At 45.4% G+C, this 18,491-nt stretch overlaps 1 long non-coding RNA gene across 2 annotated transcripts; it reads left to right on the forward strand.

Annotated features, from left to right (window-relative positions):
- Positions 1 to 658: 658 nt before the first annotated feature.
- LOC121144344 lies at positions 659 to 18,136 on the forward strand. Of its 2 annotated transcripts, none has more exons than XR_005881695.1 (6): positions 659 to 819; positions 9,905 to 10,007; positions 16,398 to 16,494; positions 17,159 to 17,305; positions 17,434 to 17,780; positions 17,878 to 18,136. It is a non-coding gene; the product is annotated as an uncharacterized LOC121144344 (long non-coding RNA). The 2 variants fall into 2 exon arrangements; XR_005881694.1 differs by having other exon boundaries at positions 17,535 to 17,780.
- The last annotated feature ends 355 nt before the right edge of the window (positions 18,137 to 18,491 follow it).

Genomic DNA, 18,491 nt, shown 5'->3' on the forward strand with positions numbered 1-18,491 from the left:
TCAGAGCAATACCCAGGAAGGAGAGAAAGAACTAAGCACACACCCCAACTCCCTCCCAGAACAAGACCTGCTGATGTGCGTAGATTCCATGTCTCTTCTCCTCCATGTGCAGGCTTACTCCATTCTTCTCAGATGTCCTGAGTTACTCAGCTCTGGCTGCAGTGTTAAAACTCGTCCCCCAGAGAAAAGCAGGTTGAAATTGTCCTTAAGACAAGAGTGGGACACCATTGCTGTTCCCACCTGAGTACGATCAGTGCAGACCCCTTCTCTCTCACCTCTTGCTCAAAGTCTACCTGCCCCCATGTTTCTGTGCAGCAAGAAGCCCTGCATATAGGCTGGCATCTCCATGTTGAGCCTCTGAACCTTCAGAACTATGAGGAATGCGTTTGTGTTGACGACACATCCCAGGCTGTGTGGATCCTCACTGCTGCTCAAGTGAGATTGCAGCCCTGTCTGGTTCAAGAAGACCTGAATTAGAGGACCCAGAGAAAGTGCTCAAGGTCACTGATGCTAAGATGCTATAAGATACTAAGCACATGCTGTCTGCCTCACCTAAGTTAATGGGGATGCATTAGTACTATGAAGTCACGGGGCTCCTAAGTCTGTGATGATGCATCCCACAGCACAGGTACTGTGAAGTCACTGGGCTCCAAGGCAAGGGGACAGAATGGCTGGCTTACCTCCACCTGAGCCTCCTCCCTGCCTGGCCGCTGTTGTCTCCAGGTTTGCTTGATGTGGAGGAGCAGCCTCATGTATTACAGACAAAATCAAGGCCCATACGGGAAGCTGTTTCTAAGCCGCATGCTCTTGGGGAGCTTGGTACGTACCATGTATGACTACACAGTCCTCTGGGGTAGTGCTAACACAGAGAAGTAGGACTGAAAGGTGACTGAGCCCTGTCCGAGTTGTCTGCTGGGCTCTCACCTCCAACGTCCTTCACCTTTGAGTTTTACTGGTATTGAGGGAGTAGGAAGAGAGAGGTGAGATGATTTCTGATGGGCAAATCTATGTATGTAATGGAGCATTTTAAAATACAAAACAGGGAATTTAAAACTTAGGAGGAGGATAGTGTTGAAAACAAACCAAAGACACCAAGTCCCTCTGGCTCAGTACAGAAGTGGACGGTACCTACCGCACTACAAGCACGCATGCTTCAGCACACCGTGGAAACAGAGCAAAGCTGCTAGTGTGTCCTTTACCTTGTCCATCCTGGTGGGGTGCTCTGCCTGTCAAAGGTAAATAGCCCTTCATTTGCTGTGATTTGGAATTCTCACAATACTAAATCTATAGGCAAGTCAATGCCTGCGGGCAAATATACCTCAGAGCAGGGTTAGTCCCCCTAGTCTATCAAAGTCATTGAGTGATTTGCATAAACTATTCAATAGGAAATTATAACACCTGGCTTTCAATGTTAAAATGCCAAGGTCTTGAAAAATGGGAATACACTGGGCCATCAGGCAACCTGGCTATAAATGACATGGAGAGAGCGGGTGATTTCTCCGGCAAGGTCCCGACTTGTGATGCACTAAAGTGATGGAGGTGGTGGGCCAGGAAGCCATGAATCCAGGGTGCCTATGGTATTAGTCCAGCGGCTAGAAGAGCCTTTCTTCTTTAAGAACTGTGCAGACAAAGGTGTCTCTAGATCTGAGACTGAACAGCCAGGCACAGCCAATGTCGCTGTACTCTCAGATTCAACCGTTAGACTGTGTCAGCACCTCGATTCCCCGCTGCCTTTGTCCGGGTAGCATCTCAGAACTCCTTCCATCAATAACCAACCCAGCCGACGTTTCCCACACTTAAGATTCAAAGACAGCCTAGTGGTGAAGAGCAGTTGCTGCTCTTCCAGAGGACCCAAGTTCAGATCCCCGCACCCGTATCAGGCAGCTGTCAAACATCTGTAACTCCAGCTCCAGGGTATCCAACGCCCTGTTCTGGCCTCAACGTGCAGCTGCACAAACAGCAGGCATACAGACACACAAATACACACACACGAGACTACGAAATGACTCCAAGAGCCGAGCTAGGCAAAGAATTGGTAATTAAAATTAGTTTTCAAAACATTATACTGTGGTTTGACATAAGATATAAAATATTTAAAGAGGGGGACTTTAAACCATCAAATAGAGGGTCAATTGAAGGATGAGCTCTAAGAAAGAATTAGAGTCTAAGCATCCAAATTCCTATGCCTGAGAGAAATGAGCAGCTCCGGGGCTTGTTTTCAAAAAGTCCCTTTGAATATTGGTTTCCGAGGATGTTTGTGTCCCTTTAAGGCAGATCAAAAGCAGCCAGGGACATCAACAAGCATCATCCCAGAAGATCTGTCAGGGAAGGCTGGCTCACAGGGCCTCAGCAAACATGGTCTTCCTAATTAGCAACCCTGACATGTCAGATCAATTAACACTAGTTGTTCTTGTCCATGGATGACTGGCTGAGAAAGCATCCACCACCCAAAACAAGTGATGAAGGGTTTCCTTGCTGCTTTTATCAGCTCTAATTAGTAGCAGTTCCCGCCTCCCATGGTTTAATCTGAAATCATGATAAAGCTTCATTAGGCAGGAGAGTCAAAGGGCTCCAAGTCCCCCATGACCCCAGCACCAGCCTAGCCGGGATCCCTCCTAGACTGAACATTTCTCAAATCACAGGACTAGGAGCCTTGTAGAGTTGCCTAGGAGCTCACTGCCATATTTCACTCTGGGCACCAGCACTAGGGCTCAACAGGACATGTAGGACTGAGCTAATACAATTCGTCAGCTCACGTAAATCACTGTGGCCCTCACACAAAGAAAGCCTGTGTTCAGTACTGCAGGAGCGACCCAGACACAGCAAAGTCATCTGGGTCCCCTGGGAGGCAAGAAAAGACAGAGAGGATTTTATTTAAATATGTTTTTAATTGAAATAGAATTATATCACTTTATCCCCCCTCCCTTATCTCCCGCAATCAAGTTGATAACCTCTTTTTCTTTTATTAATTTTGTTGCATACATATTTGTATGTAAGTACATATGTATGCATGTATGTATATGCACAGATATATATAAATACAACCTCCCAAGTCTACTCTGATTGGAATACTGTGTGTAGATATCAGAACACTATGGTGGCACATAGTGCCCCATGCCTGTAATCTCATTACCCAGGAGTCTGAGGCAGAGGAATGCCCACAAGTTCAAGGTTAGGCTGGTCTACATAGCTTTTTCCAGGCTGGCTTGTGATACTGAGTGAAGCATGGTCTCAAAAAAAAAAAAAAAGAAAAGAAAAGAAAAAAAGGAGAGGGGGCAAGCAGTGGGTGGTGAATGGCTTTAATTCCAGCACTTGGGAGGCAGAGGTAGGTGGATCTCTGTGTTCAACATCAGTCTCATCTACAGAGCAGGTTCCAGGATGTTCAAGGCTACATAGAGAAACTCTGTCTCAAAAAAGACCTAACAAAATCAAAAAATAGTACCCAATAAAAGAATGTTATTTTATGTGTCAAGTCAAAAAGAATTTAAATGCTTTCTCTACTAAAAGAAAGAAAGAAAAGAAAAGAAAATGGCTTGGTTTACTTAGTCCTCTTTGCAGGAGTAAGCGGCACTCTAGTAATCTGAAGACAGAAACATGCTTCCTAAACCATTTTTCAAAACATGAATATAAGTGCTGCAATTTTTCAATTATCTCCACTAATGCCAGAGAAGAGAGGCAGGTAATTCAAAATCAGATATGCTAAAAGGCTGCTTACATTGGCCCAGGAAAGGCAATTTACATTTGCATTTGAATAAAAGCCAGTCCTACTGTCTGGGAATATTTAATTATCAGGCCAAACAATGGAAGGCTCCTTTGAGGATGCCACTCTGAGTGTCCCTTCCCGCCCTCACTCCTTAGGATGGACTGCTTCCTTTTAAGCGGGACATCATGGTTCTGAACCCCATGGGCTGATGCCAGGACTGAGCCAGCAAGAGTTAGGGGACAGGAACTAGAGAGAGAGAAGACAGTTGCTTGTTTAAGAGAATAGAAGTGTCTGCAGCTCACTGCCTGTGTCAGGAGGCATCTTGGCACACCCACTATTGAGAGGAACTATAATCTGTCTCCTGGAATGTCCATAACACCTTCTCAAGGGACTACACTCAGTCAATGTAACCAAAGAGGAATACAGCATTTCCCGTGAAGCCACCCCTCATGCTGGCCCTACAGGAGCTCATGCCTAATCTACGAGTTACTGCAAAGGACTTGCACCTCTGAGGACATCACTCCTGGTGACTGTTAGGGCATTCTCTGTGACTTTTTTTAGAGAAGCAAAGTCAGATTCATTAAAAGGAAACCATTGTGTAAGTGTAAGCACTGGATCTAAGGAAGAGATGGGTGCTTGTGAAACGAGAGAACACCCCCAAGTGTGGGCATTGGAGCCTTAAGAGGGCTGCCTTGCCAGGGATGACAGTGTGAAGACACAACCAGAGTCTGAGAGCTTGGAGGTCCAGGGAAAACCTCACCTGCCAGTCAGGAAGTCTTCTCAGAGATTTTGAGGACAGAAATCAAATGTCTCGCAGGGCGGTGGTGGCACACACCTTTAATCTCAGCACTCGGGAGTCAGAGGCAGGTGGATCCCTGTGAGTTCAAGACTAGCCTGGTCTACAAGAGCTAGCTCCAGGACAGCCTCCAAAGTCAGAGACACCATGTCTTGAAAAACCAAAAAAAGAAAAAAAGAAATCAAATGTGTCTGCTCAGCAGAAGCCCCTTAACTCTCACGGCCAGAAGAAAGAGAGCGTAGGCTGTAAGCAGGAAGTGGTATGGTAACACATGCCTGTAATCCTGGCACCTAGGACAAGTACACAAGAATAGCAGTTCTAGACCATCTTCAACTACATATTGAGTTTGAGGCCAACCTGAGTTACAATGGAACCTTGTCTCAGAAACAAACTCCTCTCACTTGGATTATTTTTGGAACACATGTTTAAAGAAATAGTCGGGGAGGAGGATACTGAGAGTTAAAGAAGTAAGTGGGGATGAGGGATGGGAAGAGGAGGAAGTAGGGAGGGGATTAACCAAAACTAAAAAGCCCTGTGCAAACTGGCTAGGTAGTTAAAATGTAACTTAAAAAGATAAAATGGGCTTGGCCTGCATGGGTAAGCAATGCCACTCCCAGACGTCACGGGGTATTACGTGAAAATTGCAGTCTTTACCTTTCTATGAGGCATTGGTCCAGGAGGCCCCCAGAGGTCTTTGGAACAATGTTCTTAGTTACCCACAATAAGTACATGATGAGCTGAAGACAGTGCAGAGTTTAGCTACAGGACAGGGACACAGTAACCTCAGATGCACCATGAACATCCTATTTCATAGTGTTGGAGGATGCTATGCAGGCCGCTGGGGCAAGGGCCTCAATGGCCCTACTTAAAGCTGAACTTGAGTGCTATGAGACTGAGCTCTAGGAAAGATGAGTTCACTGGTATGATAGTGGCACAGCCCTCATAGCTGAGCTTTTACTGATTGGACCTGAGGCCTGTTCCACAGAAGGGAATTCCATGCCTGGTCCGTAATCCTCTGGAAGGTCATAGGCCCTAGAGCAAAATCTGCTATTATTATTTTGCTAACTGGTCATACTGTCAAATTGCCTTCTAAATATTTGTGCTTAAACCCATTGTGGTAGTTTGAATGTAACTGGCCCCCATAAGCTCACAGGGAGTGGTATTATTAGGAGGTGTGGCTTTGTTGGTTTAGTGGTGGCCCTGTAGGAGGAAATGTGTCACTATGGAGGCGAGCTTTGAGTTCTCATCTATGCTCAAGCCATACCCAGTAGTTCAGTCTACTTCCTGTTGCCTGTGGATCACGATGCAGTAGCTCCTTCTCCAGCACCATGTCCGCCTGCCTGCCACCATGCTCCCTACTATGATGACAATGGACTGAACCTCTAAACTGTAAAATGCCACCTCAATTAAATGTTTTCCTTTATAAGAGTTGTTGTGGTCCTGGCATCTCTTCATAGTAGTAGAAACTATAAGACACCTGGCTGATCTCAACCTTGGAGAGAGGCACGTCTCTTCACAGGGGGCAGCAGTCACTGGAGAGACACATAGCTGGTCAGTGTCTGAGAATAGGAGACTGAGTTCTTAGTCCCTAAACGGGACAACTGTATCAGCAACCTCTCACAGGCTCATGGAACACCACTGAGGAAGAGGTAGCAGGAATGCAAGAACAGGAAGATGGGGAGGAGAGCTGTGAAAAGCCATCCTCTGGATGCGACCTGGCTGTTGTAGTCATGAAATCACAGCACCTATGGTTACCTACGCAAGACCTCCACAAGATCAAGCCAGCCAAAATCCTACCACAGATGTGTAGAAGATCGTCAGGTCTCACCTCTTTCTGAGGGAATGTACATAGCTGCTCTGGAGCAAAGCCCCGCCCCCAGGCTTAGCCTTCCACAGACAACCTCCAGTTATCTTCACCCCAGGCAGTTCTAGCTGCTCCTAGGAGTCCCATTGTATAGATAGAGCCAAGAGTTTCCAAAAGGTACACCTGCCCAGTACACCTCTGCCCAGTTCAGAGACAAGCCTGCTGCTTGCTTCTGTGGCTTCCTTGTCCCTGACTTACTCTGAGAAACCATGTGCACACTTAGCCCCTTATCTGGGCCTCATTTTCCCTTCCTTACAATCGTTTCTCCTCAATACCTGGGGCACACCAAGACCCCTATGCATGGCTCTCCTCTGAGTTCCACTTTCACAGCTACTAAGAAATAGAGCAAACACAAAACAGCTCTCTAACACTGCAGATCCTGGAGTTCTTCCACAATGTTTCCAGCTTTGCTTGAAAGAACAGCCAACAAATTTATTCTTTGTGCATCTAGAAACTTCCATTACTCCGCAGTAGGAAAACATGTTGGGTGATTCCTTAGTGAAAGGAAGCTTTTCAGCAACTTGAAGACAAGGTGTGAAGTCAGGTACACACTATCCAAAGTATTATTACAGTTCATACTTATAATCATGACCAAATCTCTCTTCAACTTATACACAAATGTAGCAATGTGAAGTATTTAGAAATTTACAGAAATTCTGACAATAGTCTCTAAATTCTTTAGTAAATATGTCCAACAACATCACTTTCGGGAAATGACACATCAATAGCCCATTCCCTCCCCCTGCGACATCCACCGCGGGCCATTCTTTTCTATTCATCATACAGAGACTTGCTCCCGGGCAAAAACTGCCCGGCTCTTGCCCAGTGGCACTTGGGTCAATGCACTCTGATGTTGAGAACCAGGGAATTTAATTTTAGACCCACAAGAAGGACCCAATGAAGAAAATGTTGGCTGTAGATGTGAATTCTCAGAAGGATGGGCTCTGGAGCTCTGGGAACTTTAAACAAGATTTACAACATCCCTCTTAAGAAAAATTAAGAAATGCTCAACCAGCAATTCAGAAGACATGAGGGGAGTGGTTTGGAGTTCAGAGACTGTAAGGAACATGGAAGGCATCTTCACACCCCTCCACATCCTCACTGTATAGCAATGGCTCCTGTTTTCTCCCTCCCCCTCCCTCTCCCCCTGCCTCTGTCTCCCCAAATCTGGGGGTCACATCTAACTACAAATCAGGTGATTTAAGTGACTCATCTTGGACCCTTACTCAGAAAGCAACCAGTCATCACTGTCACTCCAGGCCTGGCATGTGCAACCACGCAGGGACACTGAACAACCTTGAAATGGATGAAGTGATGTGGGCGCATGGAGTGCTCGAAGGGTCGGAAGAACAGCTCACTGGGAACAATGAAGGCAGGGATTAAGGAGTCCACCAGACCCAGGATAAATGATAAATAGCTGTTTTACTGGAGAACAGCTTACACAGATACGAGTAAATAGCCACTGCAGTCTTCCTGCTCCAGAAGATGCAGTCTCGTCTCTGCCCTGCTGATGTTCTCCATGCCCGCAGCTGCAATCACATCCACACCTGAAACCACGCCCAAAGGGTGTGGCTACTTCTTCAGGTTCGCTGGCAGGGCCAGATGCCACTACAGAACACACGGCAATACAGAATCAAGTTTCCACAACAGCCAAAGAAATAATTCCATTGAGTCCAGCTTGGTAACCAAGGAGTTCGCTGGGGTGGCACAGGAGCACTGCAACCCCAGGACAACTGAGACGTGAAATCTGTAACCTAAGAGCCCCCCCCCCGACTCCATTTTCAGGCAGCTCCATGGGGAAAAAAAATCTCTTTACCCCAGCAATTAGTCACTGTTTGTAAGACTTTGTGAACCACGTGACTCCTGCTTCCTGAGCCTTGCACAGGTGTCCTCTTGATTTCATGAGCCTTACAAGCCTCCTTCTAAGAATGTCTCAATTTAGAGGAAGCAGCCACGCAACAGTGGACTACTGCCTACTGTTTGGAATGGACTCCCTGCTTTCCTGACTCTTGCTGTCCTACCATTACAGTAGCAAATGACAGGAAGATCTGTGGGTCACAGTCCAATGAACATAGCCATAAATGCCAAGGTATCTTCTCGCCAAGTGACAGAACCGCCCCATTAACTAACAAAGTGACAGAAGGGACCTATCAGCTCAGCTAACTGTGAAGCCTGCGGTGAAGCTAATGAGTTCACTCTAGCTACTAAAACACCGATGTTGGGCATGTTCTCCATTCCCCAGACCCTGCCATCTCTCCCACATTCCACACTGGCCAAGTTCTCTAACTCCAGGGAATCAGTGACACTGGACAGAAAAGTGTGCACCGATTATCCAGCTCCCAGTCTGGCCATCTACACACTAACTATGAGTCCCCTTTCCATCCATATCCAGAAAACTCCAGGAAATTGCTTCCGCTATGCTAACTTAGGAAGATGCCACAAGACAGGAAGCTGTTGGTGTTGCAGCACCTTCCAGACTATGAGATGCTTAGGCAAGATGTGCTTCTGTATGTGCTTCTTTTACTGGCTGGTGAATAACACTGATTTGGCCAATGGACAAATATAGCTAGGCAGGAAATCCAAATAGAGGTAGAGAAAAAAAGAAGGCGGGATCAGGGGGACACCATGTAGCCACTGGGGAAGCAAGATGTGAAGAAATAAGCCATAAGCATCACGGTAAAATGTAAACAAAATGGGTTAATTTAATCAAGACAGCTAGTCAGCAATACACCTGAACCATTGGCCAGTCATTTGAGGACTGGCAGGCAGGATGAGAAACCTCCAACTACAGGGGGTGACTGCCAGTCCCACAGAATCCTGAAGGTAGGGGACTCAACAAGTCCTTCATGAGCTGGCAAAATAACTCCTGAAAATTACTGTGTCTCTCCACCTTTCTCTACCTATGTGTGTGTCTCTGTCTGAGCTCTCTGTGTCCTTAAAAATACAATTGTGATAGATTTAAACTAGATTAGAATATAGAGATAGAGGACAGATACACAAATGACAGACAGATGGATGACAGAGAGACAGACCACACACAGACAGACAGATGGATGATAGACAGATAAAGCAGCCTTTGTCTATGAAGGACTTGTTGAGTCCCCTACCTTCAGGAAGGGCTTCCAGGCTATAGACATCAGGGAGAGTCACAATGCTGTTTAGACTCTCTGCTAGAATTCCTTCTTGCTCTGAAGAATGTAGTCCAAGCCTAGAAATGACCATTCTTCCTCTCTGTGACATGTATCTTCACAAGCTGAAGGAGCTCATGAGACACCTGAATGAACCCAGCAATAGTCTCAGGCTATAGTTGGTGTACTGTTGTTATTTCTGGGTCATGTTTTAAGGCTCTTGATTAATGCATGTTCATTGCATAAAGTGATGGTTTTATAGTAATATCTCCATTCCAATACAGTATGTGCTGTGACCATACTCAGCCCCATTATTCTCTTTGTCTCTCCTGTTACCTCTCCCCCCTCCCGCTAATCCCTGTCCTCTTCCCAAATGGCCCCCTTCTACTTGCCTGTGATGTATTTTTTTCTAGGTTCCACATACAAGAAAACATATGCCCACAATACCTCTCCTGATGACCTCTGTCCACATCCCAGCTCTATTTGTGTTGGATGAAAAGGTGCTGTTGACCCCAGGTGAGGTCACCAACAAGTACACCAGCCTAGCACTGAGAAGCCAAGGTCCATCCCCTGATTCCGTGGCGAAGCCGCCACCATATGGCTGCACCCATGAACTCACTAACCATTGCATGTTCAATAGTCCTGTCACGTTTCGCTCCAGTCTTCCCTTCCCCCTGACTCTTGTACCCACTCTGGTTCCTGAGCCTTGCGGATGGGAATGATAGTCATCCTACGTGGGACTAAACACTTCACAGACGCGTTCTCTGCACTTTGGCCAGCTATGAGTGCCTACATTAGCTATTTGTTCTTACATTATAAATTTAATAGTCTGAGCCATATGGCTATCATATGAAATTAAAGTCTGAGTATCCATAAATAGAATTTCATTAGCACATGGACATGCCCATTCTTTTACATTTTGTCTCTGGTGGACTTTACACTGATGGCAGGTTAAAGTAACAGCCATGACCAAGTCAGGGGAACATTTACTTCTTAGTCTTTCGCAGGATGCTTGGAGTCCTAACTTAGCTACCTGCTCAGGGCATTCTAAATTTCCTTTCTCCATTTTTGCCAACAACAGAGCTTCATAGAATGTGATAAACAGAAAAGTAAACTCAATAAGTAGACTTCAAAGTTCTGGTCCCAAAAATGGAAATTCTGGTGAACTCCTGGCCCTCAGTCATTTTCAAAGGAAAACTGATGCCCAGTGGAAATCACAGGGAAATGGTAAACTATGAATGTTTCTGACAAAAACATATCACAGCAACCTAGACTAAAAGGGCCTGCTTTTCGACAGCTTGTCATCCTCCCGGTGTTTGGGGTTTCTTTCTCTCCACCTGAAGTACTGTTCCTTAAACTTCAAGAAGAACTATGATCAAGAGTAAAATAGTAAAGTCACAAAAATGTCCCTTGAATTTGCTCTGGTTTTTTTGTTTTCAACTACGCATTTTGTGGTTCATTCTCTGTTCTTTTTGGTTTTATCTGTAGCCATCATTCTTCATGTGTGTGTGTGTGTGTGTGTGTGTGTGTGTGTGTGTGTGGGTGTGGGTGGGTGGGTGGGTGGGGGTGTTATGCATGTATGTGCATGAGTTTGTATGTATTTTTGTGTATATGTACATGTCTAAGTGTAAATGTATGTGTATATGTGTTTGCATTGTGTGTATGTACATATTTAGTGTGTATGTGTATATATGTGTGTTTGTACTATATATGTGTATGTATATGAAAGAGTCTGTGTAATGTATGTATATGTGCATGTCTGTGAATGTGTGAGTGTATTTGTGAGTATGTGAGTATGTTTATGTAACTGCGTGTGTGTGTATGTATGTATGTGTGTGTGTGTGTATGTTTGGGGTATGCTGTGTGTGTGTATGTGTGTGTGTGTGTGTTTTGGGTATGTTATATATATGTATGTATGTGTGGGTTTCAAAAACATTCCTTGGAGGAAACACGTAAGTCAAACCCAACCCTTTATATTCTGCTGACTTATAAAAATACACAAAGCATGTGAGTTTATAGTTGCTGCTTTCTGTGGATTGTCATTGATGTAAAACTCCAAGGTTTCTGGTCGTCACCACAGCTTACTCCTATATGCAAGGAGGACATCAAGCTGGGTTTTACTGAGGGTGACACATGCACATTTGGAATACCCATGTTGCGGATTTATCTGAGTCCCCTTGGAGTTCTGTGACCAGTCAGTAAACCTTCTTTAGTTCAGGATCTATTTCTCTCAAGATTATCAAATGGCTTAGAATTACTTTGTTTTTATTTTTGGTAATTTGTATTTTCTCCTTGATAGATGGCAACTACTTTTTTAGAAAATTAATCAGAAGTTTCTTAGTGCTCTAGATGAAAAACCATGCGAGGAAAATGAGCAACAATACAATGGCAAGAAAGGATGTGTCTAGTAGAGTCTCCCGACATGTTTGAGACCATAAAAATAATAAAGGACTACAGAATATGTCAATTAAAAAGGATGTATTCTAGCAGAATCTTCTGACATGTTTGACACTACAAAATAATAAAGGGCCACAGAATAATATGTAAATTATGATCTTATTTACATTTATAGATGCCTATAAGTGCATTCATGTGGCAGTGTGGGAGTGTATATCTGATAAGTGTGCAAATGTGTGTGAGCAAAATAGTGTGTTATGTGTTATGAGTGCAATGGAGTGTGTCAGAGAATTACAGTCTACAGAAAGATCTAGAAAGCAAGATTTTTATAGTTTTCCTTCTAAGAAAGAAACTAAGAGATTACCATAAGGAAAAAATGGTACCACTTATGTCTTGCTCTAAAGTGAGGACTCACCGTGTCTGTAAAAATGTCAGTAGGCTTTATTAGAGAAAATTCTGGGTTTTGGGTTAAATTCAGCATAATGTAGAGATCTCCCATAAGCTCCCTGCCCCCACACTTGCCCAGCCTCCCCCACTGCCAACACCCTGCACTCTTTACCATCTGCAAACTTAGATAACACTCTACTATCACCTAAGAGCCATGGTCTATGGGATGGTCCATTCTTGGTTTTGGACACTGAACTCATGCTGAGCTTGTCCCTCCCTCCATGAACTCCTGACAATTCCTATTCTTTGCTTTCATCACAGCTGTACTTTTTCCAGCATGCCCAAAGAGTCGAAGTCATAAAGTATACAGTACAAATAAATACTTTAAGTAAACTTTCAAAACCTCAGAGTTCCAGTGTATTAGTCACTGTCCAGTTACTATGTCAAAGCACCATGGCCAGGCAACTTACAGAAGAAAGGGCTTGTTTGGGCTTATGGTTCCAGAGGAATGAATCCATCACCATCATAGCGAGGAAGCATGGTCACTAGTGCAGCAAGCTAAGAGATCGCATCTTGCGCCACAAGCAAGGAGCAGAAAGAGTGCCTGTAATCCCCAAAACCTGCCTCTAGAGGCATGGTTCCTTCAGCAAGGCCACACCTCCTAACCTTAGTACCAAACAGTGCCACCAACTGGGGGACAAGTATTCAAATATGTGAGCCTATGGGGGACAGTCTCGTTCAAACCATCCAGTATCTGGAATTCTCTATGAACCCAAAAACATATCACTAAAGGCAGTTGAGAGATGCCAAGGCAGCAAAAGGGCAGAAGTCCATGGAACAAAGGCCAGAGGTGAGCCAGGAAGACCCAGAGAAAGGAGAAGAACTCTCCGTGAGGTTAGAAGATAAGAGTGGTGCCACTCAGTGTGTACACACAGCGTGCATTATCCTGTAGTGTGAGACACTCAATGTGTATACACAGTGTGCATTATCCCATAATGCAAAACATTCAGAGTGTGCATTATCCTGTACTGTGAGACACTCAATGTGTATACACAGTGTGCATTATCCTGTACTGTGAGACACTCAATGTGTATACACAGTGCGCATTATCCCATAATGCAAAACATTCAGAATGTGCATTATCCTGTAGTGTGAAACACTCGGTGTGTGTACATACAGTGTACATTATCCAGTAATGTAAAGAATCAGCATTGGAGATGTCAAGACACCCAGAATACAGGAAATTTTCCTGCAAGATTTTTTTAAAGATTAAGTTCATAATAAAGACAAAAATAGATGAAAACTGTAAATAACAAAAAAACACTGGCATGGTACAAAAAGAAGACAGAACAAATGTAGGTTGTGTGTGTTTAACTGAGGCAAAACATGTCATGGTTGGCTTATTAAACCTTAAGGATAAAATTCATTATTCTTTCATACAGTAGGAAGGGAGGTTTCTGAACTAATTAAATACAGCACCTGGGGTTCCTGCAGGTTATAAACTCCAGCATAAAAGTGTGTTTAGTTCAAAGGAACCTAATTAACCACGAAGGACTTGGGGGGTGGGAAGTGTGAATTATGAAATATTGTCAGGTCGTTTATAACAAGCCAGAAGAACTTCTCTCTAAAACCAAGCAGCCTAGCTCTCACACTGAGACAGGGATGCTGTCAGGACACCATTTCCCAGGGCGAGAATAGCAGCAGGTTTCTGCGTGGGTTGTGTGATTCTGGAAGACAAAGGCACAGCGGTTTGAACATGAATTGTCCAACAAAAGCTCATGAGTCATAGCACTTGGTCCTTAGTTGGTGGTGCTGTTTGTGAAGGTTATGGGCCTTTAGGAAGTGGAGTCTTGCTGGAGGAAATACAACACTGAACTCAGAAAATAGTACAAGGAACTTCACATGGATGACACACTACACGTGAGGGACATGAGAAGCCAACAGGACTCTGAGACAGCCCAAAGCTGAGCACCAACCACCCTACTGCAGAGCAGGTGACAGAGGCTCCTTGCTGGGAAAAGGGAAGCAAGTGTCTCTAGTCAACACATCTCAAAGCCGATGCCATTGCCGCTGGAGGCCCTGTACAAGTAGTCAAAGGGGAAGAACCTGGTCTATCTTTCCAGGGTCCCTCTGTGCTCCACATTCATCTTTCCAAACCAATGGCTCCTAACCGGGACCCTGGGACCATGGAGCAGTGAAGAGAAAGTCTTTTCACTGGAGAAGACACAGGCTGTCTTCAGCCTTGTGTCCCTACTGCTGAAGTCTCCTCACTAGCATGGGACACAGCTGGTTTGGTTAATGTCCTTGGGAAGACAGTCATGTTTCAAGCCATTGGGAGAATAGAAGAACTTACTTGGAAAACTGTCTTTGGTGAGGACTAAGAAAGTGAATGTCGCACCTGCTGTGCAACCTGCATCCGAGAATGTAGCAAGGTGGTCGCGATAGATGACACAGAGACTGGTCAGTTGCTTTAAGAAAACTTTATGCTTCCCAAGTCAGCTTAGGAGGAGACCCCAAGAAAAAACGCTTCCCTTTTTAAGGACTTCTGCCATCCATCTACATACAATTCTCCAACCGAGCTCTCACAGCTCTCCCAGACTAGACTTCTCACCCTCTTCCAGTCTTTTCACCCTCCTAGCTGGTGGTTTAATCTCCGGCCCCAGAATCGGGGGAGAAACAGCAGGGGGAACAGGAAGAAGCATCTAGCCATAGGGGGGATCAAAGTCATGGTGTTTCAGTGAGCCAGCCCTTATCAGAGCCCTAACAAGAGCTTTATAGCACTGAATTGTTTTCAGTAAACATTATCTCACAGCTGCCTGCTCCCAGGCCAAAGGGGAAGTGGGTTTCTGCTCAAGGTCTGGTGTCCCCACAGTGAAGATCCCAAAAGATGACAGATTAGGGAGAGCAGGATGAGAGATACCATAATAGAGGGAGTCATCATATGTTTGAGGAGAAATCTGGCACTAGTGAGATTTCCAGAGATCTACAGGGATGACACCAGCTGGCAATCTAAGCAATAGTGGAGAGGCTACCTTAAATGCCTATCCCTGATAATGAGATTGATGACTACCTTATATGCCATCCTAGAGCCTTCATCCAGTAACTGAACTCCTGGAACCCAGTGACAGAGAGGGAGGAGTGATGAGCAAAGGGGTCAATACTGGGCTTGTTTAACCCACAGAAGCAGCTGACCTAAACAAGGGGGAGCTCTTGAACCCCAGCCTGAAGGCTAAGAGGTCAGCATGGGACTGATCAAGACCCCCTGAATGTGAGTGTCAGTGAGGTGGCCTAGGCAATCTGTGGGGCCTTGGGCAGTAATTAGTACTTATCCCTGGCACACAAATGGACTTTTGGTGCCCATCCTACAATGAGGGATGCTCTCTCAGCCTGGACTCTTGGGGGAGGGTCTAGGCCCTGCCCTGGATGAAATGACAGACTCTGGAGATCCCACATAGATCCCTCACCCTCACTGGGGAACGGAGTGGGAATTGGATGGGGGGCTGGGGGAGTTGGTGGGGGGCGTGGAAGGAGGAGAGGGAGAGGGAGCTGGGATTGACATGTGAAGCAACCTTGTTTCTAATTAAAATAAAAAATCTAAAAAAGAAAGAAAGAAAGAAAGAAAGAAAGAAAGAAAGAAAGAAAGAAAGAAAGAAAGATGACAGGGCTGAGCCTGGCTGAGGGAGAGGCCTAAACCAAAAGCAAAAATACACAGGTCAAGAGAGGGAAGGGAAAGAGAGGGGAGGGAAGGAGAGGGGAGGGCAGGGGAGGGGAGAGAAGGGGGAACCCACAAATGCAATATCACAACCATAGCTTTGTGTGATGATTAAAACAAAAATATAACATGTAGTGTGTTGTTTATATTCAAAATAAAACTACAGCATAAATTATAATAAATGAAGTGAACTAGAAAAGTTTGCATTTAAACAAGGCCTGGTGCCAATCACTGTATAGACAATCATGGACTAGCTTTAAACAATAGGAAAAGGTTATCTAAATTTAGGGAATAATTGCAGCTACACTCCCCAACATTAAGTTTTAAATTTTCTCCAAGTGAAAACTGCTTTATTTCCAAAGTGTAGAAACAATTAAAGTCTCCTCTATTAATTATTTTCTAATTTGCAGCCTTCCAAGTCAGCATCAAGTTGTGGTGAGATGATGGCGACCCCTGGAGGCCAATGGTGAAACTGTCGACCTGAAGTTCCTGGCCATGCCCCTAAAGGTAACCATCTTCCTACAGCTCATGGAAAACGCCTCCCTTTTCCTTTTACCTATCATTTCCAAAGAAGAGTAACTCTTCCTCCCCCCCGCCACCTGTCATTTATTTTTATAAATAAAACATTAAGATGCCTCTTGCTCAGAGCTATTATCAAGGTGCCCAGGGTAAGGCAGCTGGAAGTGACCCAGAAAGTCACCCACTGCTGCCCTTTGAGCCTTCCCAGGGGCCACTTCCTAGGCACCCCACAAGCCCTATTTTCTAAGCTGAAAATCATGGGTGGCATCGTCCCTGGTCTATTTCTTAGCCGCTGTGGTTAGAGTAGTTTGACATCTAAATGCTTTGTGTTCTCCTCGGAGTATAGGGAAGTTGTTCTGTGGCAACAAATGTGCCTGAGACCTCCCCTCTCCCTGCTTCCAGCTCCTTAGACCCAAATGCTTGCACCCGACCTGAAGCCCGCCCCGTGCACTCCTTAGCCCCCAAAACGCTCCTGCCCATAGTCTTCTGCAGTCTCGGCCACTCCCTAGGGGCTGTCCTTACAGCTATTCCAGCTGGGCCACACAGTCCAGGTCCCTCATCCGTGAAGAGGAGACCGTGGGGAGGGAGCATACCCACACCTGGATGTTGCCGAGGGCTGGAAGTGAGACCCAGACCTTACTCGCCTGTGCAGGGCTTGGTGAGTGAAACTCCTTCTCAAATAAAGTCAGAGACCCAGTGGTTAATTGGGTACCCATCCCGGGTGAGGAGGAGGTCTCTGCTGTGGGAGCCAGGAACAGGTGTGAAGAAAGACAGAGGACCACTGTGAGCCGCCCGGTAGGTAAGAGCCGAACCTGCAGAGGGTACACTACAATCACCTATGAGAGAAAGCGACCCTGGGTGGAGAAATAGCGCCCCCCAGTGTCTCTTCCTTGCACTATCTGGGTTTCAGTTTTTTTTTGGTTGTAGCTCATAGTCCTGAGGTCTGTCTGGACAGAAGAGCTCCACCCTTGGTCTTATTGAAGCAGCTGACCTAAAGTACCTGCTTCAGCATTCTAAATTGCTTCCAGGAAACCTGATGAGCACTATCCAGTATGTCTCCCTCCCACCTGTGACTTTTCAAGTGGCTTTTGGAGGTGATCGGTGGCACTTAAGATGAGTCTTAAGGTATCCTAATACCCCACCACCACCACACATGCATGAAGTGGCCAGCAGAGCACAGACAGAAGAGGGCATATGAAAGGCATGTGTGAAAACAAGATGTGTGCTGTGGACTTGGCAGGACACTGGCTGTGCCAGGGCTGCTTCCTTGAAAGGTGACTCAATACCATGGGGGGGAGGGGGCAGGTTCTCTGCCGTCTGCATGAGGAGTGAAGCTAGCTCTGCCTTCCTCTCTACTTTTATCCCCCACAGACACCATGAAAGCTCACGTTGCACACACAGTCACACATGGGAATGATCCAGGGAGCATGGAATAGGATGAGTTGCCTAGCTCATTGAGAGGCATCCAGGTGAAGAAGGAAGAGATTAGTGGCCTTGACATCTAGTGAGCGGCCTGTCACTCATGGCTGGTCGGGTGATTGATTTTCTCCTTGGACGCAGATATAATCACAGAGCATGGTGACTGGACAAAGCAAGATCATTCTGTAGTCTTTACCCACTAAGCCATCCTACTGGCCCCTTGATTTGACATTATAAAGTCTCTTCAGAGAAAGAGAATCTCTAGATATTAGAATGGCTATAGATGTTGAAATTGGAGGGAAACAGATATAGAAAGGAGCCACTAACGAAGAACTTCAATCTCCCATATGATACTGAGCACACACATGCACACACACACACATGCACTTGTATGCACACACATACACACACGTGCTTGCACATACACACATGCACACACACATGCACTTGTATGCACACACATACACACACGTGCTTGCACATACACACATGCACACACACATGCACACACTCATACACACATGCACTTGCACACTCATACACACATGCACACTCATACATGCATG

Source organism: Mesocricetus auratus, unplaced genomic scaffold (genome assembly GCF_017639785.1).
Source record: "Mesocricetus auratus isolate SY011 unplaced genomic scaffold, BCM_Maur_2.0 Super-Scaffold_100015, whole genome shotgun sequence".
NCBI classification, from domain to species: Eukaryota; Metazoa; Chordata; class Mammalia; order Rodentia; family Cricetidae; genus Mesocricetus; species Mesocricetus auratus.